A 23,542-nucleotide genomic window follows, 5' to 3' on the forward strand; every position below is an offset into this window, starting at 1 on the left:
GACATGTAGAACGTCGTTTGGAAAGTGTGGGTGTATTTTGTATTGTATAAATACATGAACATCACGTCTGGCGTAAATCGCGTGTTCAGTGGAAAAAAAAAACGCCCTGATTAGACGTTATTTCATCATCTCTTTAAATAGTAACAAATGCCAAAATGTATTTGATACTTGAGGAAATATGGAGAATGTTTGTGTATCGTAAATATTTACCAGCATTTGCTTTAAAACTGGAATATACGGGATTATTGGGTAATTAGTAGCGATATTAACTGTATAATATGAACAAAATAAAACATGTTTTTTTATACGCATATTCAAACAATAGTTATAATAAGCTGATAATTAACAAAACAACAAATACGTCTTCACAGTCTTGATTATTGATGTTTAGTTCAAACTGCTAAATTTCTCAACTTAAATATAATAGCAAAATCAACATGCAATGAATTTATAAATCCAACATATGCTGGAGCCTTGACCACTAGTATGTGCGAAAACATAATTACGTGACCTTGTTTATGTGTGAAATACATACACTACGGGCGGGAAACAAACTTAATTGGCCAGACACATTAACTATGCTTTCATGTATATGCTAATACAATCCGCGCACAATAAATTTATTATGATTTTAATTATTATTATAATTGTTCTTTCAAAATTTGTTAACTACATGTAACTAATAATTTTAAAAAGATTTTTTATTTCATGATGCGCATCGACTCGTCATCATGTCGTGGATTGTGGCATGCCTCGGCGGACAGATGCGAAGCTTCGTGGCGAAATGTGACTTGCCGCCGCATACTGACGAGGCTTCAACGACTGACACGGCATCGACTCGTTTCGCCTTACCGCCCCGGATCGCGAAATACGTTTGTTCCGCGTTGGCTGTACTGTAAGAACAATTCCAAAAGCTTTCAGGTCCTTATTTTTTTTAAATAAAGAAATCATACTAAATGCTGAACCTAGTATAAAATTCTACATAATAATAATATGTAAATCACAGGTGATTTCCTTACCAAATTGAATTACTTAATTTGAAATGAACACATCTTTGTGAAATCTCCAGAACATGCCAGCCACCATACAGGAACAAGGTGCTTATTTTTATGATGTAAATGTTAACCCCTACACCATTAACTAAATACATTTTATTGTTCCTATGTAAATTAATTATCTAATTATTATGCAAAATGCAATATTTGAGGGAACACCATGATAACATACATATTACCCTGTATGGAAGGTGCAACAACAATGAATGCGACAGGGGACACGTTTGCAACTTGAACATAAATTTCGTCCTGCGCATGCACATATTCTATAACTTTGTGTTCACGGCAAATGTAGGACGCAAAGGTAAAAATCACTTAATTAAACGAGTTCAATTGTCACAAAGATACACTCATCATTAAAAAAAGGTTGTACACATTGGACAAAGTCTCAATCGAGTTCTCTAATTTCTTACTTTGTCATTTAATTGTGATCTAGACCTTTAACATAAGGACTTGGTAAATGTGTGCCTTTAACAATAGCAGGGCCCTTGCTACACTTTTGAGGAATTGGGTCCGGTGCCCTTAGAGGGGGAATTTTCCGTCATTTTGGCGAAAAGGGAAATTTTAGAAGATCTTTTCACCAACCAGTCAACACTTAAAATTACTATTGTTTAATGTAATTTACATAAATATACATGTAATCAAAGGTTAATAGCACAATACCAGCTGGCACAATAGGTGTAAAGGAAGAGGGGGGAATTTTTAGCAGAAATAGGGGGAAAAAGTATACTGTTTTAAGGGGGAATGGGGCTAAATTGTGGTCCCTAAAACAGCCAATCAAGGGCCCTGAATAGCACAGTTATTTCACGATCCTAAATTGGCTCAATACTATGTTATGAACTTTGACTTTGTTTCATGAAGTTGAGTTAGACATTTAAGATGACCTAGTAGCCTGGTTCTTGCTTATGACACTCCATCTCATAAATCTGAGAATTTTTTGCAGCCAAGTAATATGAAAATGTATCCATGCTGGACAAATTTATACTCCAGACAAAGTGCAAAATTTTAATTTTCTTATTTTGACCTTTGACCCAGGTTTGTGACCTTGACCTTAAACCTGGTTCTTACATGTGTCATTATTATGCTGACCTCTTATGGCAACATACATGTAAAAATCTATATAAGCCTATGTTGTAAGGTTCTCTAGCTATTAGGTGCTGTGTTTGTGTAATATTCCCCTGTGACCTTAACCTCAGAATGGTTCACTTTTTTCACTTCTTGAGTAGCCAGCATAATAGGTTGGAGGAGAGTAGGTAAAATAGAAGTTAATTTCAGGATCTATACATATTGTCAGAGCATACAGAGACTAAAGACAATAATTCAACGAAAATTGGGCTTAGTCTTAAGTCTGTATTTTACCATTTCAGGGAAAATATTTTTTATAAAGGGAAAAAACAAGGCCAATAATTTGACTGATAATCAAACAATATTCACTTGAATTTGTTGGAAATCACAACAAGTTTGTCAAAAAAGTTTCATTATTGCAACATTAAATTTAGCACATAAACAAACAGAGTAAGGCAAGAAAGACTTTTTAAATTAGAATCTTGAGAAATTAAATTTGCCCTGTATGACATTATGGAAATGAGTGTTTCTTGCTAACAGACTAGAGTTTTACTATTAAACAGTAAACATGGATAAATGCTCTGAAATACCTTTTTTTTCAAATATACACCAAAATGAATCATTCCTATACAGTGTGTTCATAAAGTGGTATATATATCACATATGAAATGTGACATATTAATATGTTATCATGCATTTAACAAAACGCAATGCGCTTTCAAGGCTACCAAACACCTGCGCTTGACTTTAAGCAAACATGAAATACATAACACCTCACACATTGTGTGGGTAAATAGAATTACCGTAATCATGCCTATTAAAATGTTCATCATAATGTATAAACATTGTTCATAAACAGCTTTATGCACTTGTTAAACTGCTTTTGACATGTCATTATTTCAATTTAATACTTCACATGTAGCATCGTATGTCACCAAAACTGCTAAATGAACAACAGGTGTGTTGCTTATATTACACGTATTAACAATTAACAAAGAAATCTAGACATGGCTTCCATTGAAGCACGGAATGTGAGCAGGTTGTACCAAAACAATTGGTTAAAACAAGAACTGTAGACAGCAGCACCTGTATAACAGTTGAGTAAACCAAGCTCTCTTGCGTGATGAATCAAAATGTTTTGTAATGTTTAACATATCATTCGGTACCCACACAAAAAGATATGTAAACAAGATGTGTTTGTGAAACACAATGTCCCCCTATATGATGTTTGACCTTGTAGGATGACCTTGACCTTGTAAAGGATGACCTTGACCTTTCACCACTCAAAATGTGCAGCTCCATGAGATACACATGCATGCCAAATATCAAGTTGCTATCTTCAATATTGCAAAAGTATTCATAAAATAAGCGATTTTGGCCACATATATTTGACCTCTGACCTTGAAGGATGACCTTGACCTTGACCTTTCACCACTCAAAATGTGCAGCTTCATGAGATACACATGCATGCCAAATATGAAGTTGCTATCTTCAATATAGCAAAAGTTATTTCAAAATGTTAAAGCGGGTATATACGATTTTTTACACGTGTTTAATTGTAATATATTGATAAAATATGTTACAATAACACAAAATAGGCAAGAAAAATTATACATTAAAGCCGAATTTAATAAAATGCAGCAAAGACAAATCAGCGCCCCGAGCCGATAGTGACGTACATATTTTCCTACAATAACCGAAGCATTCGTCTTTATATTATAAACCGTTAAACTACCAGGGGTGTTCCAGAAGTTCGTGGTTTTTCGCTACAACTTATAAGTTTACTAGTAAAAGTCAATGAAATTTACATATTATACAAACCAATTATCACGGACTTTATATATAAGCAAAAAATGCATGAATTTCATAAAGCGTGTTTGAAACGCGTTGCCATAGAGACCTCAGTAACGACATGCGGCGCACGCGTGTATTTTATTATAAGTATGAGCGTTACGCAAATTTAAATTTGGTTTAAATGTCGTTGATAAACAGAATTTAAGGCAAATTTCACGTTACAGCGCCTAAATCCTCCTTACAGCCCGGATTTAGCCCCTATGGACTTCCGCGTCTTCCCGGAAGTTAAATCACAGTTGCGCGGTATTCGCTTTGCAAGTAAACAGGAACTTACAGTTGCAGCAAAGCGAATCGTGTCGTCTTTTGACGCTGACTGGTTTACAGACACTTTTGACAAGTGGATTTCCCGACACATAAAGTGCATTCGCGTTGGAGGTGATTATGTGGAAAAGATTTGACAGTTGTTAACTTCATAACGTCATTGACGTTAAACAGAAACGTTACACGTGCGTCGGTGTGCGCATTGTGCACATGTTTAAATCTCTGATATATATTTATTGTTTTATGTATTTCCATGATATTTGGAGAGTAGATTTGGAAAGGACGAAATATTCTTAACATGCTATTTGTTTGTCCATTTATGTTACCAAATGAAAGTTATAGCGAAAATCCACAAACTTCTGAAACACCCCTCGTAAGTTTAGATGCACATCGTACATGTATGGTATACATGCTGGCGAATTCGCCTGTACAGCCGTTTTCAATTTCAGAATTAAATATCTGGCTTATTTGGCATTTTTCGACACATGTTCTTCTTAACTTTTATTTTAATTTATATTGAAATATATATATAATAAGTTTTTTACACAGTTTATATAAATTCATAAATATTTGACAAAATCGTATATACCCGCTTTAAAGTTGGCGCAAACAGACCAACAGACCAACAGACAGACCAACAGACAGGGCAAAAACAATATGTCCCCCACTACTATAGTGGGGGCCATATTAAAAATCAGTACAAATAGATGATATTGAATATGCTTATTTGGTTTAAATATTGATTCATTAAATGGCCCCACTCTAGTTCAACAAAATATGTGCATTATGTTAAATATCATATACATATATATGTCAAAGACACATATGGGCTGTCGGTTGTAGTGGCAGCCATTGTGTGAATATGTTTTTTAGCACTGTGACCTTCACCTTTGACCTAGTGACCTGAAAATCAATAGGGGTCATATGCCAGTCAAGATCAATGTTCCTATGAAGTTTCATGATCATAGGCGTAAGCATTCTTGATTTATCATCCGGAAACCATTTTACTATTTCGAGTCACTTTGACCTTGACCTTTGACCTAAAAATCAATAGGGGTCATCTGCCAGTCATGATCAATGTTCCTATGAATTTTCATGATCCTAGGCGTAAGCATTCTTGATTTATCATCCATACACCATTGAACTGTTTCGAGTCACTGTGACCTTGACCTTTGACCTAGTGACCTGAAAATCAATGGAGGTCATCTGCAAGTCATGATCAATGTACCTATGAAGTTTCTAGGCCTAAGCATTCTTGAGTAAACATCCAGAAACCATTTTATAATTCGTGTCACTGTGATCTTGACCTTTGACCTAAAAATCAATAGGGGTCATCTGCCAGTCATGATCAATGTTCCTATGAAGTTTCATGATCCTTGGCGTAAGCATTCTTGAGTTATCATCCGGAAACTATTTTACTGTTTCAAGTCACTGTGACCTTGACTTTTGACCTAGTGACCTGAAAATCAATAGAGGTCATCTGCCAGTCATGACTAATGTACATATGAAGTTTCATGATGCTTGGCCCAAGCGTTCTTGAGTTATCATCCGGAAACCATCTGGTGGACAGACCGACGAACGGACCGACATTAGCAAAACAATATACCCCTTCTTCTTCGAAGAGAGGCATAATTATACTGCCAAAATATTGTCACATAAGTATTTCAAGCATACAGCATGAACGTTGAATCACAATGCCCCCCAATGCGCCGTTTTTTTTACCTTTGACCATGAAGGATGACCTTGACCTTGACCTTTCACCACTCAAAATGTGCAGCTCCATGAGATACACATGCATGCCAAATATGAAGTTGCTATGTTCAATATTTCAAAAGTTATTGCATACCGTTACTGTAGGTTAAAATTTTGGGACATAATGACAGACAGAAGAAAGACAGACAGGCCAAAAACAATATACCCTCCGATCTATCAATCCGGGGGCAAACAAAAATCCCTATCTACCTACCCACCCAAATTTACCTGGGTCAGGTTATGCCAAACAAACATGTTTTAAGGATGGCCTCAGATTCTCAAATTAAGTGTGAAAACATCTAATTGAAACCAACTTACCAACATACTACCTGATTTTATTTTCGGGAGGGTACGGGGAGTGTTTTCGTCATAACCCCCCATATTTATTTCAATGTTTTATTAAAGGGTCATAACCCCCCATATTTATTTCAATGTTTTATTAAAGGTTTATTATACCCTTTCATATTTATTTCAATGTTTTATTAAAGGTTTATTATATCCTATCATAAAAATGAAATCTTATAACATATATATGTTTATTTGGCTATTCAAGAGCTATATGAATATTGCATTTGTCAGTTACTGAGGTGTTCTCATGGCTATATTAAAAACATAATACAGCAATTAAATTGATGTGATGTCATCAGGGAAATCTTGTTCTTAATATAAACAACATCATTCACTACATGCGTGGGTGACAAAGTATATTTTGTGCAGCGGCTCTGAAATGTAAATGTAAATAACAAATGCATTAAAATCATATTTTCATTATACACTTTCAACAACAAGGGCTGTTTGTAAAACATGCATGCCCCCCATATGGGCTGTCAGTTGTAGTGGAAGCCATTGTGTGAATATGTTTTTGTCACTGTGACCTTGACTTTTGAACTTATGACCTGAAAATCAATAAGGGTCATCTGCCAGTCATGATCAATGTACCTATGAAGTTTCATGATCCTAGGCCTAATTATTCTTGAGTTATCATCAATAAACCATTTTACTGTTTTGAGTCACTGTGAAACTTTAACCAAGGATAAAGTACAATGAATGAAATATGGGCTGTCAGTTGTAGTGGCAGCCATTGTGTGAATGCGTTTTTTTCACTGTGACCTTGACCTTTGACCTAGTGACTTGAAAATCAATAGGGGTCATCTGCCAGTCATGATCAATTTACCTATCAAGTTTTATGATCCTAGACCTAATTATTCTTGAGTTATCATCAGGAAACCATTTTACAGTTTCGAGTCACTGTGACCTTGACCTTTGATCTAGTGAGAGGAACATTAATAGCAGTCATCTGACAGTCATGATAAATGTACCTATGAAGTTTCATGATCCTAGGCATAAGCATTCTTGAGTTATCATCCGGAAACCATTTTACTATTTCGAGTCCCTGTGACCTTGACCTTTGACCTTGTGACCTGAAAATCAATAGGGGCGACCTTTCTCGATCATGAGGTCATGCGCTGAGCAACGAAAACTTGACAAAGTTTTCCTTAAAACAAAAGACGAATTAATATTTAGATATAGTTCACAGAACAAATCGTTTTAAAAAAAATTATAATGCAATGCTTTTGGAGAATTATCAATTTTTGATTTCCATACTTGAAGATAACAATCTTTTATTCGTGTTTTGAACAGATGTATAAAAATGTCTTCATGCCCAACACCTTGACTAAATCCATAGTAATTCTCTGATATGACTAGCCCATATCCTTCTACCTGCATCATCTAACTCTTTCAACCTTTTATAACACAGTTTAGGATATCCAGTGTTTTTTTTCACCTATAGGGGAATGGTAGCGGGGCCCGTCCAAATGGGAAAAACGCGTCATTTTTTAGGAAAAGGCGAAAATTAAAAATTTACTCTCTTATATGTAATGATATTTATTATATGAATGGACAGTGTTACAGTATCGTTACCCCTGCCAGCTTTACTACGTTGGGCGCCAGTGTTACAGTACTTGGTTCTTTTAGGCTGGTCTGACGGCAGGTAAAATACAACTAACTGTACATATATATTTAAATACTATATATTTAATGAATATCAAGAATGCCGTTCATCGTACGTATACAACATCAACAAGGCATAGCATCAATGATTCATGTTACATATATATATACCTGACGACAATGTAAACAACGTAAACATAAATAACAATGGCGACGATGGATGTTATGAATACTTGAATACAGGTCGCACAGGTAAATCAATCTTACTTACATGTTACATAAAATACAATATGAAAATGGCTAAAAACATACATAAACACAAAACAATGTTACTAATGCAATTTACCTGCAAATATATATTTAAATATTTTTTATTTAATGAATATCAAGAGTGCAACATCGTACGTATACAACATCAACAAGGCATAGCATCAACGATTGATGTTATATACAAACGATTGGTCAGCGCTAGAGGGGAATTAACATAACAAAGGAGAGTGGACAGATGGACAGGTGAAGATAAATATAGATGTTAGTTTACCTGATACTGTATATGTCTACCTACGCCTACGTACATCTACGAATACGATGAACTTGACGGACGGACCTGAACTGTATAAATTAGGTGATGTAAAGTAAAACAAAATCATTTCAAGCATTTATACATTTTATTTATAAATGATTCAATTATCGACCTGTAACACATGTATGCATGAATGTTAAATTTTACAGCTGAATGTCTTTGTCCTATTTCTTAAATATATACCAATGATTTTTTCAACATTAGTTTCAGACAGTTCAGCCTTCATGCACAGTCTTAGTTTTCCTTGCCATTTTGAGTCTTATTGGGATTTTTTAAATCGATAAAATGGAAAATGTGAGCATTTTTTATCAATAAAATGGACCAAATTGGAATATTTTTATCAACGAATATTGACACAATATACCTAGATACATCAGGCCTTTCCCTGGCCATTTTTGGAAAAAAATGCAATTCATGTTAAATTAACTGATTTGGGAAAAACTAACTTAATATAACTCTTTATAATAATTCAAAATCATATTAATTATAGTTATTTACTTTATTAGTTGTTTATGAAATAAATTTGAGATATATCAGGGCTCAACATTAACCGAAAAACCAACTTGCCCTACCGGGCCAGTACTTCCAAAATCTACTTGCACTGAACGTAAAGCAACTTGCCCAAACATGAAATATCACATCAACTGTAAACCTCATATTGTTTGATAAACCAAAATGATACATCAAAAAACCTTTTTTATTTTTGAACATTTAACAAAATGATTACAGCAATTAAAGTCTAAATTAAATGCTCTTTGTTCTTATATGCACTTTTCCGGGCGGACAACTAGATTATAAAATAACTTGCCCAGACCCAACTTTTACTTGCCAGGGGCAATAGGACAACCATAAATGTTGAGCCCTGTATATTTATCATAAGACAGTTATTTAAAAAAAAAAATTTTTTTTTAGGGGAATGGGGCCGAATATCAGCCCCGAAATTGCCAAAAAAAAAACCACTGATATCTATGGTTTTCCATATGGGTAATTTTCAACCAGAACTTGATGCAATTTGGGATATATGTTATACGGAAAGGAAGTCTACCACACTATCCTATAGCTAAGATATCAGGTGTGTTTTGTGGTAAATTACAATATTGTTTACAGAATTTTATTTGTACTTTTTCAATTTTATCTACATATTATGAATAGCCCCATATTTCGGATCCGTAACAAAGTATAGGTTTAATCATAGCATCAAAAACTTTAAAAATATTTACAGAACATAAATGAACAAATAAACGAAAAAATATCGAAATATACAAGCAATTGATTTTATACTTTGCAGTGCTAACATTTCATGAGTTTTTGACCAAAGAAGTTTTGGCGTAAAATAGACACCAAGATATTTATAAAATGAGACAATTTCAATATTTTCTCCACAATATGTCCATTGTTCAGTTTGTTTAACAACACCACCATTTCTAAATACGATGATTTTTGTTTTATCAAAATTAATTTACATATCAACAGATTAACAGAATTGTTCAATGGCATAAATTTGCCTTTGCAGACGTATGATGGTATCAGAGAAACTGGAAACATCGTCAGCAAACATAAATGCAATTAACTAATTTATATCTTCAGAAACATACAGTACAGCCAACGCGGCACAAACAAAATCCGCGGCTACGCCACGGCCAGATTATTAGTACGCCGCGGCCGAATCGTGTCTTCACGCGGCATATCGCTGTGGCACTCAGCATCGATCCACGCAACGACGCAGAGTCTGTATTTACCTCGCGTACTTTCGCAGAGTAAATCCGCCGCATACGTACGCGGCAGATAGAGTAAAAAAAGATATCCACCTACATGTACATACATGTATGTGTAGCGTAGAAACCAAGATTTACGCTGGTTTCATAATTATTATGTTTACGTTTTAAAAAGCGAAATGGCACAAAATGCGCTTTAACAAATTATTGTTGAATTAATTACGCGCAACTGTTAATGTTTCGTTCGATTATCAAATGATCATTATTAAATTTGTAATCCGAAACGCACTTCCGAATTTTAATGCTAACCTGACCTTTGGCAAATTCTAGCGTCAAATAAACAGCGCTAAAATATCTTTTGTTTTTTATAAAAAGGGTGCGAAAATTATGCAGACATATAGAATGTCGTTTGGAAAGTGTGGGTGTATTTTGTTGTGTATAAATACATGAACATCACGTCAGGCGTAAATCATGTGTTCAGTAAAAAACAAGGGACAAAATTGTCACAAAACCAGGTTTTCATTGTGAAAAAAAATCTGATAAAGGGAGAAAACTCAAACTGAACTTTTGAAATGAACAAACAAAATTAACCCCCTTTGTAAGTTTTTTTTTTTTTTTAAATCTATTTTTAGTCGTGGCGACCTTGACATTGGAGATATTGACGTGATTCTTTCGTGCGACACACCGTCCCATGATGGTGAACAAATGTGCCAAATGATTTTAAAATCTCACAATGAATGACATAGTTATGGCCAGGACAAGCTCATTTATGGCCATTTATGACCTTTGAACTCAAAGTGTGACCTTGACCTTGGAGATATCGACGTAATTATTTCGCGCGACACACCGTCCAATGATGGTGAACAAATGTGCCATATGATTTTAAAATCTGACAATGAACGACATAGTTATGGCCCGGACAAGCTTGTTCCGCCCGCCAGCCCGCCAGCCAGCCCGCCAGCCCGCCAGCCAGCCAGCCAGCCCGCCCGCATTCGCCAATCTAATAACCAGTTTTTTCCTTCGGAAAACCTGGTTAAAAAACCCGCCCCCATTAGACGTTATTTCATCATCTTTTTAAATAGTATCAAATGCCAAAATGTCGTTGATAATTATAAGGAAATATGGAGAATGTTTATGTATCGTAAATATTTACCAGCATTTGCTTTAAAACTGGAATATACGGGATTATCAGGTAATTGGTAGCGATATTAACTGTATAATATGAACAAAATAAAACGTGTTTATATACGCATTTTCAAACAATAGTTATAATAAGCTGATAATTAACAAAACAACAAATACATCTTCACCGTCTTGATTATTGATGTGGCTTTAAACTGCTAATTTTCTCAGCTTAAATATAATAGCAAACTCAACATGCAATTAATTTATAAATACACCATATGCTGGAGCCTTGACCACTTGTATGTGCGAAAACATAATTACGTGACCATGTTTATGTGTGAAAAACATACACTACGGGCGGGAAACAAACTTAATTGGCCAGACACATTAACTATGCTTACATGTATATGATAATACAATCCGCGCACAATAAATTTATTATGATTTTAATTATTATTGTAATTGTTCTTTCAAAATTTGTTAACTACATGTAACTAATAATTTTAAAAAGATTTTTTATTTCATGATGCGCATCGACTCGGCATCATGTCAAGAATCCCGGCATGCCTCGGCGGACAGATGCGAAGCTTCGCGGCGAAATGCGACTAGCTGCCGCATACTGAGGCAGCTTCAACGACTGACACGGCATCGACTCGTTTCGCCTTGCCGCCGCGGATCGCGAAATACGTTTGTTCCGCATTGGCTGTACTGTATATACCATGATCACATTTTGAGTGCAGATATGTAACTAAGTCATTTATGAACATGGAAAAAAATTATGGGACTGGCCATACAGCCCTGTCTCATTCCAATATAACATGGGAAAAATTCCTTCATTCTGTCATTAACTCTAACACATGATTTCAACTTGCTATACATCGATTGAAGAATAACCAAAAATTTACCATTAACATTTATTCTTGCAAAAGCATTCCACAATTTTTTATGCTGTATGCTATCGAATACTTTTGCAAAATCTACAAAAATACAATAAAAACGGCCTTTTTTACACAACTTAAATTATCCGCCAATAATTCACAATTCACAGTTTAAATCACTTTTTCTCTCCGCAAAAAATAAAGATTTAGGTTGCCAGTGCAGCAACCAATTGTAAAAAAAAGATACATATTGTTGTCATTTTGTTTAAGTTATCTCTTTAACATAAATATGAGGATAAATAGTGCACACACATCTTGACCTGTGCTTTAAAACACACTCTTTATACATTTAAATGGGTGGTGTGATTTCAAACTTGTGATATAAAAAGCTATAACATAATTTCGAAAACTGAGTAGCATCTAAGGTTATGCAATAGCGTACAACTTCAGTGCCTTCAGCGCTTTGATTTGTAATTGTTTGTAGGATTGATCCTGTGCAAGCAGTCCATGTTTCTCTGTCGTGACCGTTATAACAAATTGCGGTGAAAAGTTGCTGCAGCCAACCCTTAAAAATATAAACACATCTTCTACGTACTGCGACTTATTTGAATGTGTTTGTTTACTTTTGAACATGCAACTATCAGCAGATACCGTTGAAGCATGTTCAATTTCAAACAACATCGGGAAACATGACGTAAGTTTTTTAAAATACTTTTTCTTCATTAAATGGGCATATGGACGGTATTTCCCTATATGTATGCAAATTTTTCCTATAACACAATTTTAAGTGAACAAAAAATAAACATAAAATCATTAAATGCTGGTTCAAAAAGTTTCACAAGGACAATATTTTTTAAAATACATGAATGACTGAACATGTTTAACAGCTAGGTCCGTGTTTTTCAGAAACATCAAATAAATTCTTTGTTATGCGTAAATTTCCAAAAAAATACAATATCATACAAGCCAACGATATTCCCCTTTTAAAATAAGGTAGCCACAATTGTTTATATGCATGGCCTTTGTCTGACTGTCTGTCATTATCATTTTGATGATTGTCTCTCTTCAAGTGCTATTGCACAGCTTGCAACACGGTATAGCTTTTCACAGCTTTCACTGTTAAAAACTTCAAACAAATATACAGCAGTAGGTAGAGTCACATGTGCCCCTCACTTCAATTTCGTGGTCAAAGATCATATGCAACTTACTCCTATAAATATGAGGGCGATATTCTTTGTATAAGAATTGATTTGAATGTAAAATAAAAGTATCTCTTGATAATGCAATATTTGTCTATTGAAATGTGATTTTATTTTATTCTCCGCTCCAGAATTTTGTTGTTTTCAACAACAATTTTTTTTTCGCTCGCCTCTTCAACTTTTTTTCAAAAAAATATGTACAGCAACAAATCAATTTGAAGTATATATAACATTATTTAGACAAAAAAATATAAGAGTATCAATAAGTATTTTGAATATTGCATTTGTCCGGTAAAAACGGCAGTACAGAATTGTATTTTCTCAAAAAGCCCAGAGTTTTTCTCATTAAAAGTTAAATGATTAAACAGCAAACATGGATACATTCTATGAAATACCAATGTTACAAAATAAACACTGTCAGTCTTATAAGCTCTTTAAAAATTGAAATGAGATATACCATTGTGAACTTGGCATGTTAATATGCTATCATTTATTTAATGACATGCAAGGCCCCTTCATGAACAATGGAACACCTGCGTTTGACTTGAATAAAACATTCCATATCTTACCCCTCATAAAATACAGTTCATCATATCTATTTACATGTTTACCATATATACCTTTTATTTAAAGCAAGTAAAGCACTTCTTTACTGGTTTTTGGCATGACATTATTTCAATTTATTTTCCGTGTAGCATTGTGTGTCACCCACAACTGAAAAAATAACAGTTTTGGTGCTTATATTACACACATTTACATATCAGCAAAAGAATCTAGACATGGCTGCTTTTGAATCATGTAATCTAAGAAGGATGTACCAAAATAAATGGTTTAAACAGGAACTGGAGACGCCAGCACCTGTATGACAATTGCGAACAACAAACTATCGTCCTTGATGGCTCGCAATATTTTGCAATGCTTTACAGACCATAGTGTTCCAAAATTAAATGTATTAAAAAAATATCATAAAACATTTGCTGATTTTAAGTATTATGTAATATATATCCCCAATGCACCCATGACATATGTTTGAACACATCCAAAGAGTATGTCAACCAAAATTTTGGGTAACCATACATGTGTAACCGGACCGGGGGAAATCTATGCCCTTGTTATTAATGGCATAACATAACTCGCTTTATGCGTTTACTCTTTTATTCATTTATAGTTCACATAATTTTCAACAAATTCCATCTTCATATATTACATTCTTAAGCATTCCTTCTTAACTCTATTAAATTCTTATCAGATCTTCTTTAACAAATTCCACCCTCCTATTTCCAACTGTCTCTCTAACTTGTAACTGACTTTCTAACTTTTCTCTTACTGACCTCTACTTCCTTCCTTCATAAACTAACTTGTCACTCTTTTGAAACCCTCTCATCCCTAATACCAAGTCACACCCACACATCTCACTGACCAATAATATCTCTCATTCATTTATCGATCATACAGATCCTTAATGCCAAGTCACACCCACACATCTCACTGACCAATCATATCTATCTCTCATCCAACATACAGTACCTTACTTCCTTACTTCTACAAGACTGTTATTAATTAGCACCTAGTCTAAGAATCTTTAGTCACAGTCATTATTTATAGCTAGAGCTGATAAGCATACAGTCAGCATACAGTCTGCATATTGAGTGTGAATTTTATGGTGTACGAACTGGTCCAAAACTACTCTAAACTGTCCGGGACAGTTTATTATCCGTCCCGGACGGTTTCTAAACTGTCCCGGACAGATTACTAAACTGTCCCGGACAGTTTACAAACTGTCCGGGACGGTTTAGGAAAGTTTTGGACCGTTCGTGCGCATAAACCGTTCGGGACGGTTAAAACTGTCCGGGACAGTTTAGTAAACTGTCCGGGACGGTTTAAACTGTCCGATACGGTATTATTTATATCAGCCAATCAGAACACTCCTTACAATAATGCTTTTCTTTACAAGTCGTAATGTAATATCGTTGTCATCTCGAGCGACGCTATTTTTCTCGGACAAAACATGATTTTAAAAATATTTAATGAATAATTGCTGCCAAAAACGCCAGAGTTAAAAATGAATATTTTAAGTACTCGAAATAAATGTATTTGCCCACAAAGTATTTCTGACATTGGTAACGAACTTCTTCTTTTACAGTCGCTGCCCTGAAAATGTCGAGTAGGTGTAAACTCGGGATATGATGTGGTCATTCTGTTCACATTTCTAGCCAGAGCATCCAATCTTGTCAGTGAAGAGTTAATCACCTCAAGGGACCTATTTGTCTCTAAAATTCTTGTAATGGAATTAAACACATCCCGACAAGTCTCTAAAAACCTATCTCTGTCCATATTCGCGTAACAATGGTAAATTATCGAACAATCACTCGAGTAAACGTTATTAAAAACGAAATTCTCACTTTCGAAATGGCACACAAATGCGAAGTGTTACGAGTGTTCTGATTGATTGATTGACTCCTCTTAAGAACCTATGCCGTACTAAAATTTATGCCTGTAAACCGTCCGGGACAGTTTAGGAAACCGTCCCGGACAGTTTCCAGGAAACCGTCCCGGACAGTTTCCTAAACTGTCCCGGACGGTTTGTAATCCACAAAATAAATCGCCCGGTACAGTTTACAGACGCACGAGCGGTTCAAAAGTAAGAAACTGTCCGGGACAGTTTAGTAAACTGTCCGGGACAGTTTACAAACCGTCCCGGACGGTTTATAAACCGTCCCGGACAGTTTAGAATAGTTTTGGACCAGTTCGTACACCATAGAATTTAACATGAGAAGACTTCCAAGACTGTAACTAACACAATGTAATCAATATCAAGTTAAACATGTGGTTCCAAGTAACCTTCTACTGCAATTCAGTAGAAAAAGAAATCATATTCAAACATATTCACAGAAATCAATTCAATATCTTTAAAACTGTAACTATTGTATTGTATGAATTTATAATGTACTCAATCAAAAATCCCATAATAATATAATAATATTTGTAACTCTGTGACACATGTCTTGTTTATTCACTCAACATATTATAAAGCCATTACAAACTTTATGATGCAAAATATCTTACCTATGTCAGGATGTTAGTTTGACTTGTACATGTACTCTAATGACACAGAGGTTGAATGCAACACAATAGTGATCATTTGCAGCATCTTAATTTAAACATGCATGATAAGTACTGACCTAAATTTACAATCGCTAATGATCTGCCCTACAGCCATATAAATTATAAGAGATTTTACTTTTAAATGAACTTTAAGCTGTTGGTACAGGTGCTGCCTGTGACTCAACATGGTTATCTGATGATGATTTGAAGTTATTTAAAACTTCCTGATATAAATTATAATACTTTATGCCAGACAAGCTGTTGTATGCCCATACTTAAAGGGACATGTTGACAGATTATCAAAATTACAATTTTGCAAAATTTTGTCACATATAAAAATAAAATAAAAGTTCAACATAAATATATCACATGGGAGTGAAATACCACTTACAACAAAGACTGATAATGAAAATACAGTCTACTCTCATTATATCGAAGCCGGTGGGAACGAGAAAAAATATTGAGATAACGAGAGCTCGAGATATCTGATGAGGCGTTTTCAAAGAAAAAATTAGACGAAAATTTACCTTGTTTTTAACATATGAATATCTGCTAAGTGGTCTAAACAAAGCCGTCACTGTGTGGCATAATACTCACAACGGTGTAATATAACTCAATTCATTTTGGAATGTTGTTTGTAAAAACAATTAGTCTTTTGGCCTTTCAGCAGGCTGTGTATTAATTTCAGTTAATTGTAGTTAAAGTGACAGGCCTTATTCAAGTGTTAATGGCTAACGACATTAGACATGTGCGGTCATTGATGCAATTAACGGATCTATTATCTACCGCACATTATAGGAACTGAACAGAACACAATTTTATTACACATAAACTTTACAGTTTAGTGTTAAACAAAAAAACAAAAAATACAAAATACATGAATATAGTAAGTGGATTTAGCAGAAATGTTATAAAATAGTTATGGATGAACTATACAGATACTTTAACAAAACTTGTTTTAAATCACATGTTAACAGTGTATATTGCTACATAATTTTACTACTTTTATAATCATTAATAAGGTAACATATTAATTGTAAATTTGAAGTAGCATAGAGAATAACAGTGTGCATCCAAACCACATACATTTTTAGTAGCAACGGCACAATTACAAATTCTAGTTAAACTTGTATAATATACATCAGCAAAGTCTATAATCAGTAAAATATAAAAATAATTTTAATTTCAAAATATCACAATAATTATACTTTCGAAGGAGCACACATTATACATTCGAATCACAATCACAAAATCAGGTATCGAAACAGTACCGGATAATACATACAGTTAATATGATTGCAACATCTATATCCTCATATACTAAAACAATACATGTTCAAATATAGCATATTCATATATATATATTATTCATATGAAATAATATATCATTATATAATAAAAACAATACATGTTCAAATATAGCATATCACATGATGTCATATTGTGTTCAATATACATTTTAAACTATAAAACGAATACCTTGAATAAATTCTACATTATTATTGATATAATGATTGCGAATCTTGAGTGCTTCTGAAATAAACTTTCCTAACATTAGCATTTATTTTTATTTTCTGTAGTTGATAATTTTGTGAGTTTGACCATACTAGGACTGACTCTATAATAGTTTTTAATGTAGTTTTCTCAAATTTGGGCAAATTTAGAACATTTCAACAAAAAGTGGTATTCATCTTCTATTTCATTACTGTCACATAATTGGCAGAGCCGCAAGTTTCGTTCAAATCTATCATATCTTCAAGTCTGTATTATCAGGTTATGTGCACAGATGCGTATTTTTGTAATCACTGTTCTTCAATTTCTTGAAACAATCGTCTCTAAATATTGTTCAAACAAATGTTGTTTTTATTGCTTTGTATACAATTTGTACCCTATTATCATTTATATCTTGATTCCACTCTTGTAAGTATTCGTCGATAACTCTTTGTTTAAGCAAAGACAAAAAATTAACCTCATTGACTTGTGAGTTATTAGACCAAACATAATTAATTCCGTATTTAGATAGTAAGTCCCTAACCTTCCCAAACCAGTTCAATTAATTATCATCTACGGCAATTAGACCATCTTCCAAATATATTTCATAATATAATGTTTTCGCTTCTCGTTATTTTAAACCAATATCTTACAATACGTACATATCTGTTAATATACAACGGGTATCTAACAAGTTCACCGTAAACGGCTACACTTGAAGCTGATTTTCTGACACCAAGAACAGCTTTGCAGAATTTAAGGTGCAATTTTTCCAACTGGCTACACTTTGAGAAACCCCATATTTCACACGAGTATGTGATAATTGAAGACACAAAATCTAAGCATCAAATAACTGCCAAGCAACCTTTGGTTTACAACTATAAGTTTTCAGGTTGGATAACAATACATTGAGTGCTTTTAAGCCCTTACCATTCAAAGATTTAGTATTGAGATTAAAGTTCCCTGTATAATTAAGTGTTACACCCAGATATATAAAGTTGTTTACAATGTCTATGTTTTCGGTACCATATAACCACCGCTCATTACTTTTGATAGCTCCTTGTTATTTTGGTTTTTGGAATGTTATCTTGCAAACCCCAGGTATTACAATATTCATATAAACGGTCGATAGACTGTTGTAGGTCTTCCGGCGTTTCACCTATGACAACCATATCGTCTGCAAACATTAGTAGAATTCTCCACGAAAAGAGAAAAAAGGATCGGCGATGGTATCTCCCCCTGTCTTAGTCCAATTGCTATATTAAAATACTCCGAGTATGTGTTACAATGTCTAACACATGCTTTGACCGACTGGTACATACTGTGTATTATACGCAACATTTTGCCGTCCAAATCGGACTTGTATAACTTTAACCACAGTGCATTTAAATATATGGAATCAAAGCAACGTTTCATATCAATGAAACGACAATACAATCGTTTATTCATATTAACATATTTTTAAATAATTGAATGGAGTATGAAAAATGCATCTATTGTTGAGCTGCCTTTTCTTAACCCAAACTGCGCATCAGATATAACATGGTTGATTTTACACCATGTTGTTATTCGCTGGTTGAGTACACATGTAAACAACTTTGCAAAGTCACTTAAATAAGGTGATGCCTCTATAATACTAGGGTCAGATTTTAATCACCCTTTTTATGTATAGGGATTATAATCGCTTCAGTCCAAGATAAGTGGAATTTGCTTGTATTTAAATCATGTCAAAAATCGTTGTAATGTAGCCTGCCAAAATATCGCAGGCTTCTATAAAATATTTGTTAAGCAATTTATCTACGCCCGGTGATTTACATTTCTTTTAGACGGCAAAAGCTTTAATTACTTCACTGTACGTTATATGATTATCAAGGTCCCCATATACGTTATAGGGAGCAGCCGGGCGAAGCGCGACAGTGAAGTATCAAAGAAAACATTTCTCACCTTTGCTGACACTGGGACAGTTATTCACACTTCGAGATAAAACACATTTAAAATCGAGACTCGGGACAAATGTTTATATCGAGATATTGAATTAGTTGAGATAACAAAAATCGAGATATTGATGTTTATTAATGTAGATAAAGAAGATTAAAAGTTGGGAGCTTACCAAGACATATCGAAAAAATCGAGGCATGCTATGTCGAGATAACGAGAGTAGACTGTACAGCTACTTTATAAATTATCATCATTTGATATCCATACAATCATACAGGATTAAAGAACACAAAATATTTGCATAATTTTGAATAATTGTATTGTTTTCTTTTAATTTTGTTTTAACACTTGGGTCACTTATATCAAGTATAACATGTTTACAAATATATAACAGTCAGTATGGTCGAGTGGTTTGGGCTATTGAATTTCCAACAGACAATGAGCCCCGCTGGGAAAAAATGTTGTTCTCTCCTAAATTCTATTCTACCATTGTAACGGATCTCTAACGGATTGTCTCAAACAGTGAACAAATCCCTTTAACATTTGGGCTTCTTAGTTAAGCTTTCCATACAAAAAACTTGTATAAACATTCAAAATACAATCAAAGAGATTGTGTTTGTTAAATTAAATACGAATAAAAGAATAAACCTATTTATCATACCTCGCATGCTAATATGTCTTGCTTACTGGTTATTATAACTGATCATACTTAAGTCTGAAGTTATATGCAGATATTCTATGCAGATATTCTATTAATACTGACTACATTGTAAGTAAGGTATTTGCGCAAAACAATGGTATTATGCTTTGCATACACATTTTAAATTGTTAAAAAAAAGCACTAAAATAAATTATTTTTAAAAGTTTGCATAGCTGCTTGCTTGTTAAAATCTAATTATGAAACTGTTCAAAATGTATTACTCTATAATGGATACATAAGTATTGATATTGCACAGCAAGGGCATGGAATTACAAACATGACAGAAGGGCGGAAGATCGGGCAAGTGGTGAATACAGAATCCTTCGCCGATCTACTGGATACAAAGTATTTAGTTGTTGTTTCATAAAAATAAATTTATTTAGATTAACTGCTGAAAAAGTAAAACACTGAATAATAATAAAAAATTGGCTTTGTCATAGGCAATGACATTCTAACACGGCCCTGCATAATTAATGTCCCTATTTGTTCAGCCGAATTGATCCTACATGCATAACCAACCACATGTATATACATAAGCTTTAGGCCTAAACAAATGGGAGGCGGAAAACTACAACGGGCGAGGCATGGTATGGTATTGCGCAAGGGGGGGTTAGAGGGTTAGGGTTTGGGTTAGTGTTAGGGGTCGGGTTAGGGTTTGGGTTAGCCTAAACCCAACCCTAACCCTAACCCGACCCCTAACCCTAACCCTTACCCTAACTCCTTTTTGGGGTTATCACCCCTGACCATGCCTCGCCCGTTGTAGTTTTCCGCCTCCCTAAACAAATAGGTTTGTTTCTGGTTACATGCACACAAAATGTGGGTCGGTAGGTAGGCTTTATTTCCAACCACAACACTTCATTGAATACACTGCAACTCCTATATATCACGTTCCGTTAAATCCTGTTGTCCAATATATCGTGAATCGGCTATGGCTCCCAAAAATCTGACGAGCATAATACCCAAATAACATGTTTTAATCTGAGAATTTGCTGAGATAAAATCTGTGTCAAGCTAGTATTTTACCCTTGTTTTACCCAACTTTCCTGTTTAATGGGACATTCCCATTCCATTTTGACAAGATTGTTTGCTGTCATTGTACATCATACTCTTTAACACCTCAGTTGTAGTGTGTACTGCGATAAACAATAACCCCACTTGCAAAACATCACAGATCATTTCAGGTGTTACCATTTTCTATTGATTTTCTTTGAACTGCCAAAATATACCAGTTCAAACATGAAGGCGTATACAATTTTAACTGTAAATGTCACAAGTCAATACTGATCTTTCTCAAAAATCTTTGCATGTTAGATACAGTATATAAATATTACATTGCTGACAGGGTGACAGTAAATTTGTCAACTTGAGGAAATACTGTCAACCGAGGCGAAGCAGACATGTAATATTTATTTTATTATACCGAATAAACTATTCAAACATGAACAATTTATATGAACCATGAACAATTTTTATATTCAATAATTGAATTTAATTTCAGCAATGAACAACCATTAATATGTTGAGTGGTTCAGATTTACGGGCAGAGCAAAATGAACTTCGCTTTATTCGGCACCGACCTAGTAATCAATTTATCCCATCAATTTTGTTAATTCGTCAATTATTTCTTTAAAAATATATTACAGAACCAGCTTTCCGTATTTTATTTTCATCACTTGATTACGAAATTTATGACGTACGTGTAGCATGTCATTTCGGTGACATAACATTTTGGGACAACAATATGGTGGGTTTTTTAACAGTAAAATATTTGTTTAAAGCATCGAAAGGAATCCAAAACGTATTTCGGATTGTGTGTTTGTCATGCATAACACCTAAAGAACACACACTGGAAGTGTAAATCGTTGTAACTTTATTGTTATTAGCATTGGATTAAAGTTGCCTTTGAGGTTAGCGTGTCGTTTATACTAAATTGATTTTCTTTTTGACTCCTGTCAAAGCTTAAATAATGGCATTAATCTATTCTACCGCACAGTTTCAGCTGCAATCGATATTTTAATTATCCAAATACAACGGACACGCACAACTGCGTACTGCGCATGCGCGAATGGGACAGTATAATTTTCGAACATTACGCACGTGATTGCTAAGGCAGCGGGATACAGTATTTTTTGTCAGTAATTTTTTTCCCGCTGATGGAACGTGATCGCTATGGCAGCGGGATACAGTATATTTTGGACAGTAAATTTATTCCCGCTGGGTCTGACAGTATTTCTATGTCATGATGGCCTATGGGAGTTAAGCATTGTGAATAAAAGTGAGGTATAATAATGTAAACTACTTTCTTTTAATTTACAGGTAAAGCTCTCTCAGTTTGTCAAAATGCACTACTATTAAAGCCCATGCTTTTCATGTGGATGAATGACGTCATTTTGTAAATGGGCCTAATTTGAGCAAGCCTTTCTTGGCAATGGTTTTCAGATTACAAATTTAACCCATTTATGGCTAGTGGACTCTCCCATCCTTCTAAATTTTATCAATTTATTTCCAAAATTAGGGATGTCTAGTATATTTATTTCTATATTTAGAATGTGTATTACAGAAATTCCTTTAAACATCTTAGACATCATGCGGCGTCTCATCTGGGTCCAAGCCTTTTCTCTAGATGCTAGGCATAAATTGGTTAATTATACAGATTATGCTAATGCATACATATACAGTACAGCCAAGGCGGAACAAACATATTTCGCGATCCGCGGCGGCAAGGCGAAAAGAGTCGATGCCACCTCAGCTGTTGAAGCCGCGTAAGTATGCGGCAGCAAGTCGAATTTCGCAGCGAAGCTTCGCATCTGTCCGCCCCGGCATGCCGAGGCAAGCCTCGATCCGCGACATGACGCCGAGTCGATGTAT

The 23,542-nt window shown here is 34.5% G+C and overlaps 2 pseudogenes; both read right to left on the reverse strand.

Annotated features, from left to right (window-relative positions):
• Nucleotides 1–15,093: 15,093 nt before the first annotated feature.
• Nucleotides 15,094–15,316, reverse strand: LOC127865375 (small nucleolar RNA snR44; annotated as a pseudogene).
• A 607-nt stretch (nt 15,317–15,923) lies between these two features.
• On the reverse strand, nt 15,924–16,121 carry LOC127865379 (small nucleolar RNA snR44; annotated as a pseudogene).
• Nucleotides 16,122–23,542: the final 7,421 nt, after the last annotated feature.

The sequence above is a fragment of the Dreissena polymorpha genome, chromosome 1 (assembly GCF_020536995.1).
Source record: "Dreissena polymorpha isolate Duluth1 chromosome 1, UMN_Dpol_1.0, whole genome shotgun sequence".
Classification (NCBI taxonomy): domain Eukaryota; kingdom Metazoa; phylum Mollusca; class Bivalvia; order Myida; family Dreissenidae; genus Dreissena; species Dreissena polymorpha.